A 13,192-nucleotide genomic window follows, 5' to 3' on the forward strand; every position below is an offset into this window, starting at 1 on the left:
CCTAAAGAGAAGCAACTGCCTCAGTTACCAGGGCTCTGCCAAACCTTCATGAGCAATATGGTTTGCCTTGCGCTGCTGCTAGCATTTGCTAGTGAATGTCACGTTTTTTGCTTTACATGAACTCACGAAACAATTGCTTTCATAGGCAAAGACAATCATCTGGTCACTCAAGACTAAGTATGAGTTACCCTGGGAACATAGGGGCAAAGACTGTAGGAAATTTCTCACTTTGCAATTTCCTACCTACCCTAAAGTCATTTGAAATCTAATAGGAGAGATGGAAGAATAAATAATTCTGATCCTAGCAACATGCATGGAGGTGTATAGCTTGCACAGGGCACTCCGTGGGCATATGCATTCTCCTTTTTCTTTTGTTTGTTTCTTTGTTTTTGAGACAAGGTCTTGGTGTATCACCCAGGCTTGAGTGCAATGGCACAATCATAGCTCACTGTAACCTCCAATATCGGGGCTCAAACAACCCTCCTGCCTCAGCCTCCCAAGTAGGTGGGACTACAGACACATGCCACCACACTGGTCTTCCATCTGCATTTTCTTATTTGATAAACACAAGCTCTGCCATTTGCTAATTATGTGACTATTGTGAATTTACCCACTTTCTTCTTGCCTACATTTTACCAATTGTAAAGCTAGAGCACTACCCTCTAATGTCCTTGTAAGGATTAAATGAGAAACTGCAGGAAAAAGCAAAAAGCCTCATACTGAGCAAGCATTTGATAACTGTTAGCTTTTTAAAATTCTAATAAAGCATGTAGCAGAAGCACAAAGACACACAAAGACTCTTATATAGCTCTCTGGAATTAGAAATTAATATAACTGAAATGGATAGAAGCTTACAGTGAATAGAGCACCATTTTCTATGAAGATTTCAGGAAACAGAATTAGTCTGATGGAGAAAAATGAAAGAGATTTCTGGGGGAGTCAGAGAGGGGAAAAGCATTTTGATGAATATAAGAAATGAGAATTGTTAAATTGTCAACTGATTCTAGAATGAAACCAAGAAAGGGAGTTTAATCCACTTAAATGACAATCACAGTAGTCTCCCCTTATCCAGTGGAGATGTACTGCAAGATCCCCAGTGGATACCTGAAACCATGGACACTACTAAACTCTATATATGTTTATACATACATGAATTTCTTTTTCCTTCTTCACAATTTCATGGATAGAAGATTGTTTTTAACTGTAAATCTTGGCCACCTCAGCACATGATTCCTTTTTTCTTTCCTTATTAAGTCAAGAACTTTTGCCTTTTCTCTTTTAAAAAAAAAATTTTAATTTTTGTGGGTACATAGGAGTATATATTTATGGGGTACACAAAATTTTGTTGTTGTTGTTTTTGTTTGTTTTTTGTTTTTGTTTTTGAGATGGAGTCTCACTGTCTCCCAGTCTGGAGTGCAATGATGCAATGTCAGCTCGCTGCAACCTCCACCTCCCAGGCTCAAGCGATTCTCCTGCCTCAGCCTCCCAAGTAGCTGGGATTATAAGCATCCACCACCACGCCCAGCTAATTTTTGTATTTTTAGTAGAAATGGGGTTTCACCATGTGGACCAGGCTGGTCTCAAACTCCTGACCTTAAGTGATCTGCCCACCTTGGCTCCCAAAGTTCTGGGATTACAGGCATGAGCCACTGTGCCCAGCCTACATAACATTTTTTGATATAGGCATGCAATGTGTAATAATCGCTTCATGTGAAATGGGGTATCTATTCCCTCAAGCATTTATCCCTGTGTTACAAACAATCCAATTATACTCTTTTATTTTCAAATGTACAATTAAGTTATTGCTGACTATAGTCACCCTGTGCTATCGAACACCAGGTCTTGTTTATTCTATTTTTTTGTACCCATTAACCTCTGGGAAACATTCTTCTAATCTCTATATCCATGAGTTCAATTGTTTTGACTTTTAGATCCCACTAATAAGTGAGAACATGCAGTTTGTCTTTCTGTATCTGGCTTATTTCACTCAATAACCACCAATTCCATCCACGTTGCTGCAAATGACAGGCTCTCATTCTTTTTCATGGCTGAATAGTGCTCCATTGTGCATATATACCGCATTTTCTTCATCCATTCATCTGTTGATGGACACTTAGTTTACTTTCACAACTTGGCTATTGGGAACAGTACTGCAAAAAAACATGAGAGTGCAGATATCTCCTCAAAGTCCTGAGTTCCTTTCTTTTGGGTATATGCCCAGCAGGAGCATTGCTGGATCATATATGGTAGCTCTATTTTCAGTTTTTTGAGGAACCTCCAAACTGTTCTTCCTAGTGGTTGTGCTAATTTACATTCCCACTGACAGTGTACAAGGGTTCCCTTTTCTCCATATCCTTGCCAACATTTGTTATTGCCTGACTTTTGGACAAAAGCCATTTTAACTGGGGCGAAATGATATCTCATTGTAGTTTGGATTTACATTTCTCTGATGATCCAAGATGTTGAGCATCTTTTCATATGTGTGCTTGCCATTTGTTTGTCTTCTTTTGAGAAATGTCTGTTCAAATCTTTTGCTCATTTTTTTACTAGATTATGATTTTTTTTCCTATAGAGTTGTTTCAGCTTCTTCTATATTCTGCTTATGAATCCCTTGTTAGATGGGTAGTTTGCAAATACTTTCTCCCATTCTCTGGGTTGCCTCTTTACTTTATTGACTGTATTCTTTGTGTGCAGAACCTTTTTAACTTGATATCCCATTTGTCCATTTTTGCTTTGGTTCCCCCAACACACACACTTTTTTTTTCCGGAAGGCAGCACTTCGAGGCTTTCATTTGGCATATCTACATTGGCAGCATCACTATTCTTGGATTTTGGGGCCATTATTAAGTAAAACAAGAGTGATTTGAACATAAGCACCACAATACCATGACAGTTCATCTGACTACCAAGAAGGCTACTAAGTCACTAACGGGCAGATAATGCAGACAACATGGAAATGCAGGACAAAGGGATGAGCCATATCCTGGGCTGGATGGAGCAGGCTGGTAAAAGATTTCTTCAGGCTACTCAGAACAGAGAGTGATTCAAAATTTATGAATTGTTTATTTCTGGAATGTTCCACCTATATTTTTAGATCTCTGCTGATCTTGAGTAACAGAAGCATCAGAAAGCAAAAGCACGGATCATGGAAGACTACTGTACAGTTGACCCTTCAACAACACACGTTTGAACTGCACGGGTCCACTTATATATGGATTTTTTTCAATAAATACACAAATACTTACAGAATGGACATGACTCCATTCACAGTCAAAAGACACATTAATGCAATATTAAATCATAACTGCATAAAATTAACTGCTACAGACTTTACTACTGTAATAATGTTGTGGCCACCTCCCGTTGCTGTTGCCGTGAGCTCCAGTGTTGTGAGTATCCACTTAAAACGTCCTGTGTCACAAATCATCTAACAGGATCTGTCCCTTCCTCCAGTAAATTGCACGGTAAAAAATGATGTCTCGTGGTTCTCCCATATTTTTCTCTATGCTTAGTGCAATACCATAAGCCTTGAATAACACCATGGGACCCACACGAGGTGCCAACCGTGATGCTGGAAGGGCTCCCAAGGAGCAAAGTTGTGACATTATAAGAAAAAGTTGAATCGCTTGACATGTACCACAGATTAAGGTCTGCTACAGTGGCTGCTGCCATTTCAGAAAGACAATTCATCTTGAAACAGATGAATAAACTTCTGGTATTCACAAGTACAGTATTACTGGGAAGGTATTTTCTCTTCTTTGCATTTTCTTAACATTTTCTTTTCCCTAACTTTATTGTAAGACTGCAGCATATAATGCATATAACATACAAAATATGTATTAATTGACTTTATGTTATCAATAATACTTCTGGTCAAGGGTAGGCCATTAGTAGTTAAGCTTTGGGGGAGTCAGAAGCTATATTGAGATTTTTGACGGCATAGGGAGTTGGTGTCCCTAACTCTGGCATCGTTCAAGGGTCCACTGAACTGTTTATTAACTTGCATGTTCCCTTAGGAAAAGGCAACGTTCTGATCACTTCTCGGTATTGACTTGCCCTTCGTTTATACTGAGTGAATTGTTTTTGAGTTAATGAAATGAAGACATAAAATGTTTTTGTCACTTAAGTTTTCAAAGAGGCAAGTATTGAGAAACATGTGGCAATTCAATTCACCCTGATCTCATCAAAGCATAAGGTTTTCCAGTGCTGCGCTGCCTACCAGATTGAGATCGTCATGCCGCTCTATGCATCTCTATTGGAAGAATTTTGTTTAGCTATCAGGAGATCATTTTCCATGAATATTTTTACATTTCTGGACAATCTAGGCTTTCTGAGCAAAGGGCATTGGTTAAAGGATGCCTAAGAACAAATATGCCTTGGAAGCTAGAGATAATAGATTTATCGCTCCAGAGAAATTTAGTGTTATCTCCTTAGAACCATTTGCTTATATCCCAGGCTAGGGAGCCTAGAGACTTTCCCTTTCCTCACTGGAGAAGATCTGTTTATATTCCAGCGTAAAGGTCTCTCTCTCTCTCTCTCTCTCTCTCTCTCTCTCTCTCTCTCTGCAGGAGGGAAGATGGGCTCTTATACCAGCCACACCTCTACTTGAGCTCCAGGTCTCATGATTTCAGGGTTCCTCTCTTGGGGTGTAATACCTTCTGCATATGCAGGGCAATATAAGGCCTTTCCTGTGTTACCCAGTGGAGATTGGAGCTATGTGAGAACTGACATGTTCTTTAAGTAACAAATGGTCTTTTCTCTCATCCAGATACTTATTTCCTGTCAGAGTCTGAACATATATATTCATATATATATAATATATGCTTATATATTCATATATATGCTTATATATTATATAATAAATTATTTATATTATAAATACATACATATTTAACACTAAAATATTATGTTAAAAATGTTGTATTGCACATCATAATCCAATCTCCCTAAACATTCATTTCACCTTTCCCCAGCACAATTACATAGCAACAGTACAGTTTAACAGACTTAGGCTTGTATTCAGTAAAACCGTTCATGAGATTCCTTTATTTTTGTTGTTGTTGTTGTTGGTTGGTTGGTTGGTTCAGAAGCACCGACCTTAAATCATCAGCACAAGGGATTTTTCTGGAAATACAGATTGGTTCAGGAATGGGTAAATGACCCTCTTAAGGCTCATGATTTAGAAGGAGAATTTTGCTGGGAATTATGAACACTCTTCTACCTCTTAAGAGAGTCATAAAAAGCTCCACACACTCTTCCATTGAATAAGAACAAGGAGGCATTCAGACCAATGCTACTGACAGCAGTCCTACAATTTAAAGGGGAAGCAGCTTAGGATAAAATGGAAACTGGAGAAGGGGAATTCAGGGAACTAGGAAAAGCCTGAGTTCTTGAATGATTCCTCCGCTGGATCGGCTAACTGCAAAGACTTTTTTAACTCCGGAACTTCCTATTTTGTGAGCAAATTAATTGCATTATGGTGTTAACTCACTTGATTTAGGTTTTGTGTTATATGCAACTGAATCATTCTAACTGATAAATACTTGACATAGTATCCATGGATAATTAATTCTGAAGATCTCTTTTGCCAGATCAGCTTGTATGAAATGCAAATTGTCTTGTTGGGCTAATCTTCTCTGAAGAAGAAAATAATTATACTAAATAGAAGAAGTATGTGTAATAGTAAAGAAAATGACATGAAACCAACAAATAAATGAAAATAATTATAATAAATGGATAAGTAAACAAAATACATACATATATTAGTGGCTACCCAGAAAATTACCTGCCAAAATAAAGGGTTTTTTTTTTTCTTTAAGGGAAAAAGAACATTTTTTTTTCAAACAGAAATTAGCTATGAATCTTTCACACTCAGATTCCAAGTAATTGTCCCTTACTCTTTAGTTCAATATCCTTGATAGATAGAAGGAGGAAAGAGTTAAAATTCATAGAGAGTTACTTTATAAACTGATTGCAAAAGAGGTCACAAGCAACAGGTGTGAGAAGATAAAAGTACTTCAGGTGTTGAGCTGCCCTTTGAAGCAAGCAGGCCAAATTCAAGTGGCTCTAAAACTATTAATTTACAGCTGGGTGTGGTGGCTCACACCTGTAATCCCAGCATTTTGGGAGGCCCAGAGGGGAGGACTGGTTGAGCTTAGAAGTTCAAAACCAGCCTGGACAACATAGGGAGACTTCATCCCTACAGGAAAATAATTTTTAATTCGCTGGGCATGGGGTGTGCACCTGTGGTCCCAGCTACTTGGGGGACTGGGGCAGGAGGATCACTTACACCCAGGAGGTCAAGGCTGTAGTGATCCGTGATTGTACCACTGCACCCTAGCTTGGGAGACAAAGTGAGACTCTTGTCTCAAAGTAAGTAAATAAATAAACTTATTAATTCAGGTTCACTTATGCATAGAAGAGCATAATTCTGGTTAAACCTACCAATAAGAAAAAACGACATGGTTATGGCCTATTGTTAGATAAGACTCTTTGTATGTACCCATTTGTTTTATAGGACATTTTACCCTGTGCCTCATTAGGACATTGAAAAGCAGAGTGTGTAAGGTGCTGCATGTATTAAACAACAAAAAAAGAAGTATAGTATATTCAGGGGAAGATTTTGAGGCTGATGGGTATGCAGAATTCATCTCCGACAAGGAATGGAGAGAGAATCAAATGTATGAATGTGTCTGCCAGGTATTAAACGCACTCAGGAAACCTTTTAGTATTCTCTAAACAATGCGTATCTAGCTCCTCTCATCAGTGTGGTTCTCAGCTTTTAGTTTGCATGAGAATTACCTAAAGATTTTATTTAAAATATAGACAACCAAGACTAGCCCAGGAGACTGAGTGACGCAGGTCTGGATCAGGGTCCAAGAATTTTTTAACAAACACCCAAATAAACAACCAACAATAACTGATGCAGGTGACTGGTGGAGCACACTTTGACAAAAAACTACTCTATAGATGCTATTATTTTTTAAGTAGGCTACAGGTTTGAAGGAAGCCTCTTACTGAACTGTGAAAATCATCAAGGTTCAGAACTGTTAAACCAAAAAGAAAAAGTCTGATAATTGAAAATAAACTACAGCGGGTCAAGAGTGGAAGCAAAGAAAAAGGTTAGGAGCTGTTGCAGTCCCCCAGCTGAAAGAGGATGATGTATTGGATCAAAGTGACTGTAATGGAAGCAGGAAGAGTGGTTACATTCTTGAAATATTTTGGAAATAGATTCAAAGGCTTTCCTCAAGGATTGATGTGGGATACGAAAAAGGTGAGGCCTGGGAAAGTAGAAAGATGAAGTTGCCACCACCTGAGATGGGGAAAGTTGCAGGTGAAGCACACTGGGAGTTGAGATCAGGGGTCCAGCACTTGGCATGTCAATTTGGGGATGTCTAGCATACATTAAAGTGAAAATGCGTTTATGTTCTTCTTTTTTTTTTTTTTTCCTGAGACAGAGTCTCGCTCTGTCGCCCAGGCTGGAGTGCAGTGGCACAATCTCGGCTCAGAGCAACCAGTACCACAGAAAGTACATGCACCATCTCACTCGAGATGATTCTTATAGCACCTTTATTTATAATTTTTAGCTAGATGCTAATTAACTTGCCCCAAATTATCACTGAACTAATAAAAGAAAACCTATTCTTCTCTCTGTCCAAAATCTGTGCTTTTAGACTCTACACGGCATCATTACTAATAAATGAGAAAACAATACTAAAGTGTCAGGTTTCTTAGTACATAACTTACCAAAAACCGGCCAGCTTTTAAAATATGACAGTGGCTAACTTGGAATGAATTGCACAAAAGTATCTGAAAAGTCATCGAAAAGAACTGTTTTTCCAATATTCACCACGTTATCCCCCGAAGACACAACAGGAAATTGAAATTTGGCATCAGGCCAGTTTTAAAGCTTTCATGATTTTAATCTTGAAAGATTATGATTCCAGCGTTAAGTAGCTTATGTGACTTACCTTCATAGGCCAAACCAAAATGTCGGCAGTCATTTGGAAATAGGCCCTGCCATTGTGTTCAGTGACATTTTATATTGGCAGGAAGTGATCATATATGCAATTATTTTGTGTAATCCTTGCATTCCTGTTACTATAAGCTAGAGAAAAGAAAAAAAAAATCGATGATCATGTTCCTTAGTGTGAAATTGGACAAAATGCTGTCGCATTGCTGATCCCTTCTTTCCACTAAGAAATAATTATGCCACTGTGGTAGCTACAACTGAGGTATAATGAGAAAATAATTTTCTTGAAATGAACAGGAAGCTTGAGATGGAAACACACTTTCATTACTTTTCCATTTCACTTCACCAGGATTCAATTTCTCCTTGAAATAGTATCTACTTATAAAACCAACACAAAGACACAACTACTGCTAAGATGTTCATTTATAGATATTGGGGAAAAGAGTGAAACTAGTTTCACTGTCCCTGTTTTGTTAATGGCTGTAGTGACCATTAATTTTGTCCCTCTTGCTAACTGACCTTGACCAGCTAATAAAAAAACTTTAGCATTTGAAAGAAAAAAAGCACATTTCTTCTTTTGTATTCAATTATGTTTCACTTGTATGCTTGGTTTTTTTCTAAAACGCCAAATCAAGAAAAATTCAGTAGGACTGGTTCATCTAAACAAAGATTAAAAATTTTAGCACCCATATACATGATGCAATTTACATTTGAATATTGCTTATATCATGTCCCAGATGAAATACTAAGAGATTTCTAGTCTTTAAGATGTCAATGCACTTTACACAGGCATGGCAAAGACAGAGAGTAGATTCCAGTTAATTTCCAATCCTGCAGCACCCTTGGTTAAGGACATAGGTGGTATATTAGTCAGGGTTCTCCAAAGAACCAAAAAAAAATAAAATTAATGAGATATGAAAGTAGAGAAAGATTTTAAGGAACTGGTTCACACAATTGTAGGGGCTAGTGAGTCCAAAGTCTGCAGGGCAAGCCAGCAGTCTGGAGACCCAGGGAAGAATTGATGTTGCAATCTGAAAGCACAATTTCTCTTCCTCGGGAGCCTCAGTCTTTTCTCCCAAGACCTTCAACTGATTGGATGAAGCCCACTCCCATTATGGAGGGACATCTGCTTTGCTCAAAATCTTCTGATTTAAATTTTTAAAAGATTTTCACAGAGACATGTAGACTAGTGTTTGACCAAATATATACATACCATGGCATAGCCAAGATAACACAAAATTAACCATCACAGGAGGCTGTGGAAGACTTCACAATACCAGCAGAAATTATGTACATGGCATACAGGTGTTGAGTTAGTCCATTTTCATGCTGCTGATAAAGACATACCTGAGATTGAGCCATTTACAAAAGAAAAAGGTTCAATCGACTTACAGTTCCACATGGCTGGGGAAACCTCACAATCATGGCTAAAATCAAGGAGGAGCAAGTCACATCTTGCATGGATGGCAGCAGGCAAAAAGAGAATGTGTGAGCAGGGGAAATGTCAGATGCTTATAAAACCATCAGATCTTGTGAGAACTCACTATCATGAAAACAGTATAGGAAAACAGCCCCCATGATTCAATTATCTCCACCTGGTCCCACCCTTGACACATGGGGATTATTACTATCCAAGGTGAGATTTGGGTGGGGACACAGAGCCAAATCATATTGTTCTCCTCCTGGCCCCTCCCAAATCTCATGTCTTCACATTTCAAAACCAGTCATGCCTTCCCAACAATCCCCCAAAGTCTTAACTCATTCCAGCATTCACCCAAAAGTCCAAAGTCCAAAGTCCAAATTCTCATCTGAGACAAGACCTGTACAATCAAAAGAAAGCTAGTTACTTCCTGGATACAATCGGGGTACAGGTATTTGGTAAATATAGCCATTCCAAATTGGAGAAATTTGCCAAAAAAAGAAGCTACAGGGCCCATGAAAGTCTGAAATCCAGCAGGGCAGTCAAATTGTAAAGCTCCAAAATGATATCCTTTGACTCCAGATCTCACATCCAGGTCATGCTGATGCAAGAGGTGGGTTCCCATGGTCTTAGGCAGCTCCATCCCTGTGGCTGTGCAAGGTACAGCCTCCCTCCTGGTTGCTTTCATAGGCTGGCATTGAGTGTCTGTGGCTTTTTCAGATGCACGGTGCAAGCTGTAGGTGGGTCTACCATTCTGGGATCTGGAGGAGGGTGGCCCTCTTCTCAAAGCTCCACTGGGTGGCACTCCCAGTAGGCAGAGGATTCTAAACCTGAATTCTTGACTTCTTTGCACCGCAGGCTCAACACCATGTAGAAGCTGCCAAGGCTTGGAACTTGCACCCTCTGAAGCCATGGCCCAAGCTTTACTTTGGCCCCTTTTAGTCATGGCTGGAGCAGCTGAGATGCAAGGCACCAAGTCACTAGACTGCACACAACACAGGAACCTTGAGCCTGGTCCACAAAACCATTTTTCCTCCTAGGCCTCTAGGCCTGTGATGAGAGGGGCTGCTGTGAAGACTTCTGACACATCCCGGAGACATTTTCCCCATTGTCTCGGGAATTAACATTTGGCTCCTTGGTGCTGATGCAAATTTCTGCAGCCGGCTTGAATTGCTTCTCAGGAAATGGGATTTTCTTTTCTATCACATTGTCAGGCTGCAAATTTTCTGAAATTTTATGCCCTGCCTCCCTTATAAAACTGAATGCCTTTAACAGCACCCAAGTCACATCTTGAATGCTCTGCTGCTTGGAAATTTCTTCTGTCAGATACTCTAAATCATCTCTCTCAAGTTGAAAGTTCTATAAACTTCTAGGGCAGGGGCAAAATGCCACCAGTCTCTTTGCTAGAACATAACAAGAGTCACCTTTATTCCACTTCCCAACAAGCTCCTTATCTCCATCTGAGACCACCTCACCCTGGACCTTATTGTTCATATCACTATCAGCATTTTTGTCAAAGCCATTCAGCAAGTCTCTAGGAAATTTCAAACTTTCCCATATTTTTCTGTCTTCTTCTGAGCCCTCCAAACTGTTCCAATCTCTGCCTGTTACCCAGTTCCAAAGTTGCTTCCACATTTTCAGGTATCTTTTTGGCAATGCCCCATTCTACTGGTACCAATTTACTGTATTAATCCATTTTCATGCTGCTAATAAGGACATACCTGAGATGGGGCAATTTACAAAAGAAAGAAGTTTAATCTACTTACAGTTCCACATGGCTGGGGAAGCCTCACAATCATGGTGGAAAGCAAAGAGGAGCAAGTCACATCTTACATGAATGGCAGCAGGCAAAGAGAGAATGTACGAGCAGGGGAAATGCCAGATGCTTATAAAACCATCAGATCTTGTGAGAACTCACTATCACGAGAACAGTCAGGGGGAAACTGCCCCCATGATTCAATTATCTCCACCTGGCCCAACCCTTGACACATGGGGATTATTACAATTCAAGATGAGATTTGGGGGGGGGGGGGACACAGAGCCAAACCTTATCAGGTGCCATAAACAAGAATAGACTCTTTAATTAGATGTGTAGAGGAACAACAACAAAAAAAGCTAATGACTTTTACTTAACCATTTTAGTAGTATTAACAGACTAGTAGATTATAAAATGTGGTCCCCAGGCCAGAAACATCACCATCATGGGACGCTGTCTCAGACTTCTTTGAGACCTATTGAAACAAAAATCTGGGGGTGGGGCCCAGCAATACAGGTTTTGACAAGCCCACTGGGGAATTCCAATGCTCAGTAAAGTTTAAGAGTCGATGAATTCGACCCTTGCATCACTAAAAAATTCACACATTTCTATTTGTCTAGGGGAAAAGTTTATTTTTATATTGCTAGTTGGTTAATGTACCTAAACAGTATTTTCCACTCAGCAACAATCATTTACCAAGTATCCACTATGTGCATGATCTATGTGGTTATTAATTCTTCTGAACAATTAAGAAGGTGACCAGCAAAGAGAGGTGAGGCTGCCTAGGTAGGTTGGGGCCAGTTTGTGACAGGTTTTGTTTTGTTGTGTGGTTTTTTGTTTTGTTTTGTTTTTTGTTTTAACTTTTTTTGATACATTGAGGTTTGTTTGTTTAAATTTGTAAAAGAAAAACTGACGGCTTAAATTTGTAAAAGAAAAACTTCAATTATCAAAAAAATAACTCTAAGAGCAACATGAAGAAATAGGATATCTAGGAAGTGATAGAACTGCTCATGAGAAGAGCAGCTGGGAAAAAAAATAAAATAGTCCAGACCAGAAAAGAAGTGAAAAAGAGTGGAGGAGAGAAAGAGGATTTCAGAAATAGAATTGATGGGAATAAGTGATCAAATGGATACAAGGCATGAGTGGAGACATGTATGTATACACACACAAACGCACACGCAGGTACATGCACATTTGATGAAAGACAAAGGCCAAATTGATAGCAGAAAATAATTCAGACATGAATAGGGAAAAGTTGGAAATGAAAGACATCTCAAAATGAGCAACAGATATGGGACTTTTTAGTATAGAGGTCATAGCTAAAGCCATCAGAGCAGACAAAATTGCATAGTTTGGAGTACTTAAATCATGATTTTTCTAGCCTAAGTAGTAGTAGTAGGAGAAGAGGCCATGATTTTCATCAGTTGTATGGTTGTTAAAACACAATCAATACAACTAATGCAAACTAAAAAAGTAAAATGTGACATGATCCTAGCTGGAGAGGTAGGCAGATATTGAGGGCTGCTGCATTGGACAAGGCACACATGAAAGGAGACTCATACATTCCTGAAGTAAAAGTGAGAAAATAGGGAGGATTGAAGCAGAATTCTATAGACGTCCAACCATTCCAGGAAAGGCAGGGGAAGAGGAATCAATAAAGAAGGCTTAATAGAAGCTGCAAAAGAAAGGGAGGAGATGCAGAATGGAGCAATGGTAAGAAAACCAAAACAGGAGAGCACTTGAAATGGAGGGAGTGCTAAGGAAGCCCCATGTCCTGATGAGAACTGCAAAGCACCAACTGCAGATGGATAACAGCAAGCCCCAGGTGCCCAGAGTAGAAATGGTCTCAAGAGTATGGGGGAGGAATTCATCTTAGAGCCATCAGTGTCTCCCATTCTCACTTCCCCTCCCTGCACAAGGAGGAAAGCGGACTCAAAGTCCCCACTCCTTGAGCTCCAAAATTCCAGGACAGAGATTCCCTGAAATTAGAAATGAGCAAGTTTTAGGTGGGGCTCAGCTGGCATTTTTAATAAGAGCCTATATA

The sequence above is a fragment of the Chlorocebus sabaeus genome, chromosome 8 (assembly GCF_047675955.1).
Source record: "Chlorocebus sabaeus isolate Y175 chromosome 8, mChlSab1.0.hap1, whole genome shotgun sequence".
NCBI classification, from domain to species: domain Eukaryota; kingdom Metazoa; phylum Chordata; class Mammalia; order Primates; family Cercopithecidae; genus Chlorocebus; species Chlorocebus sabaeus.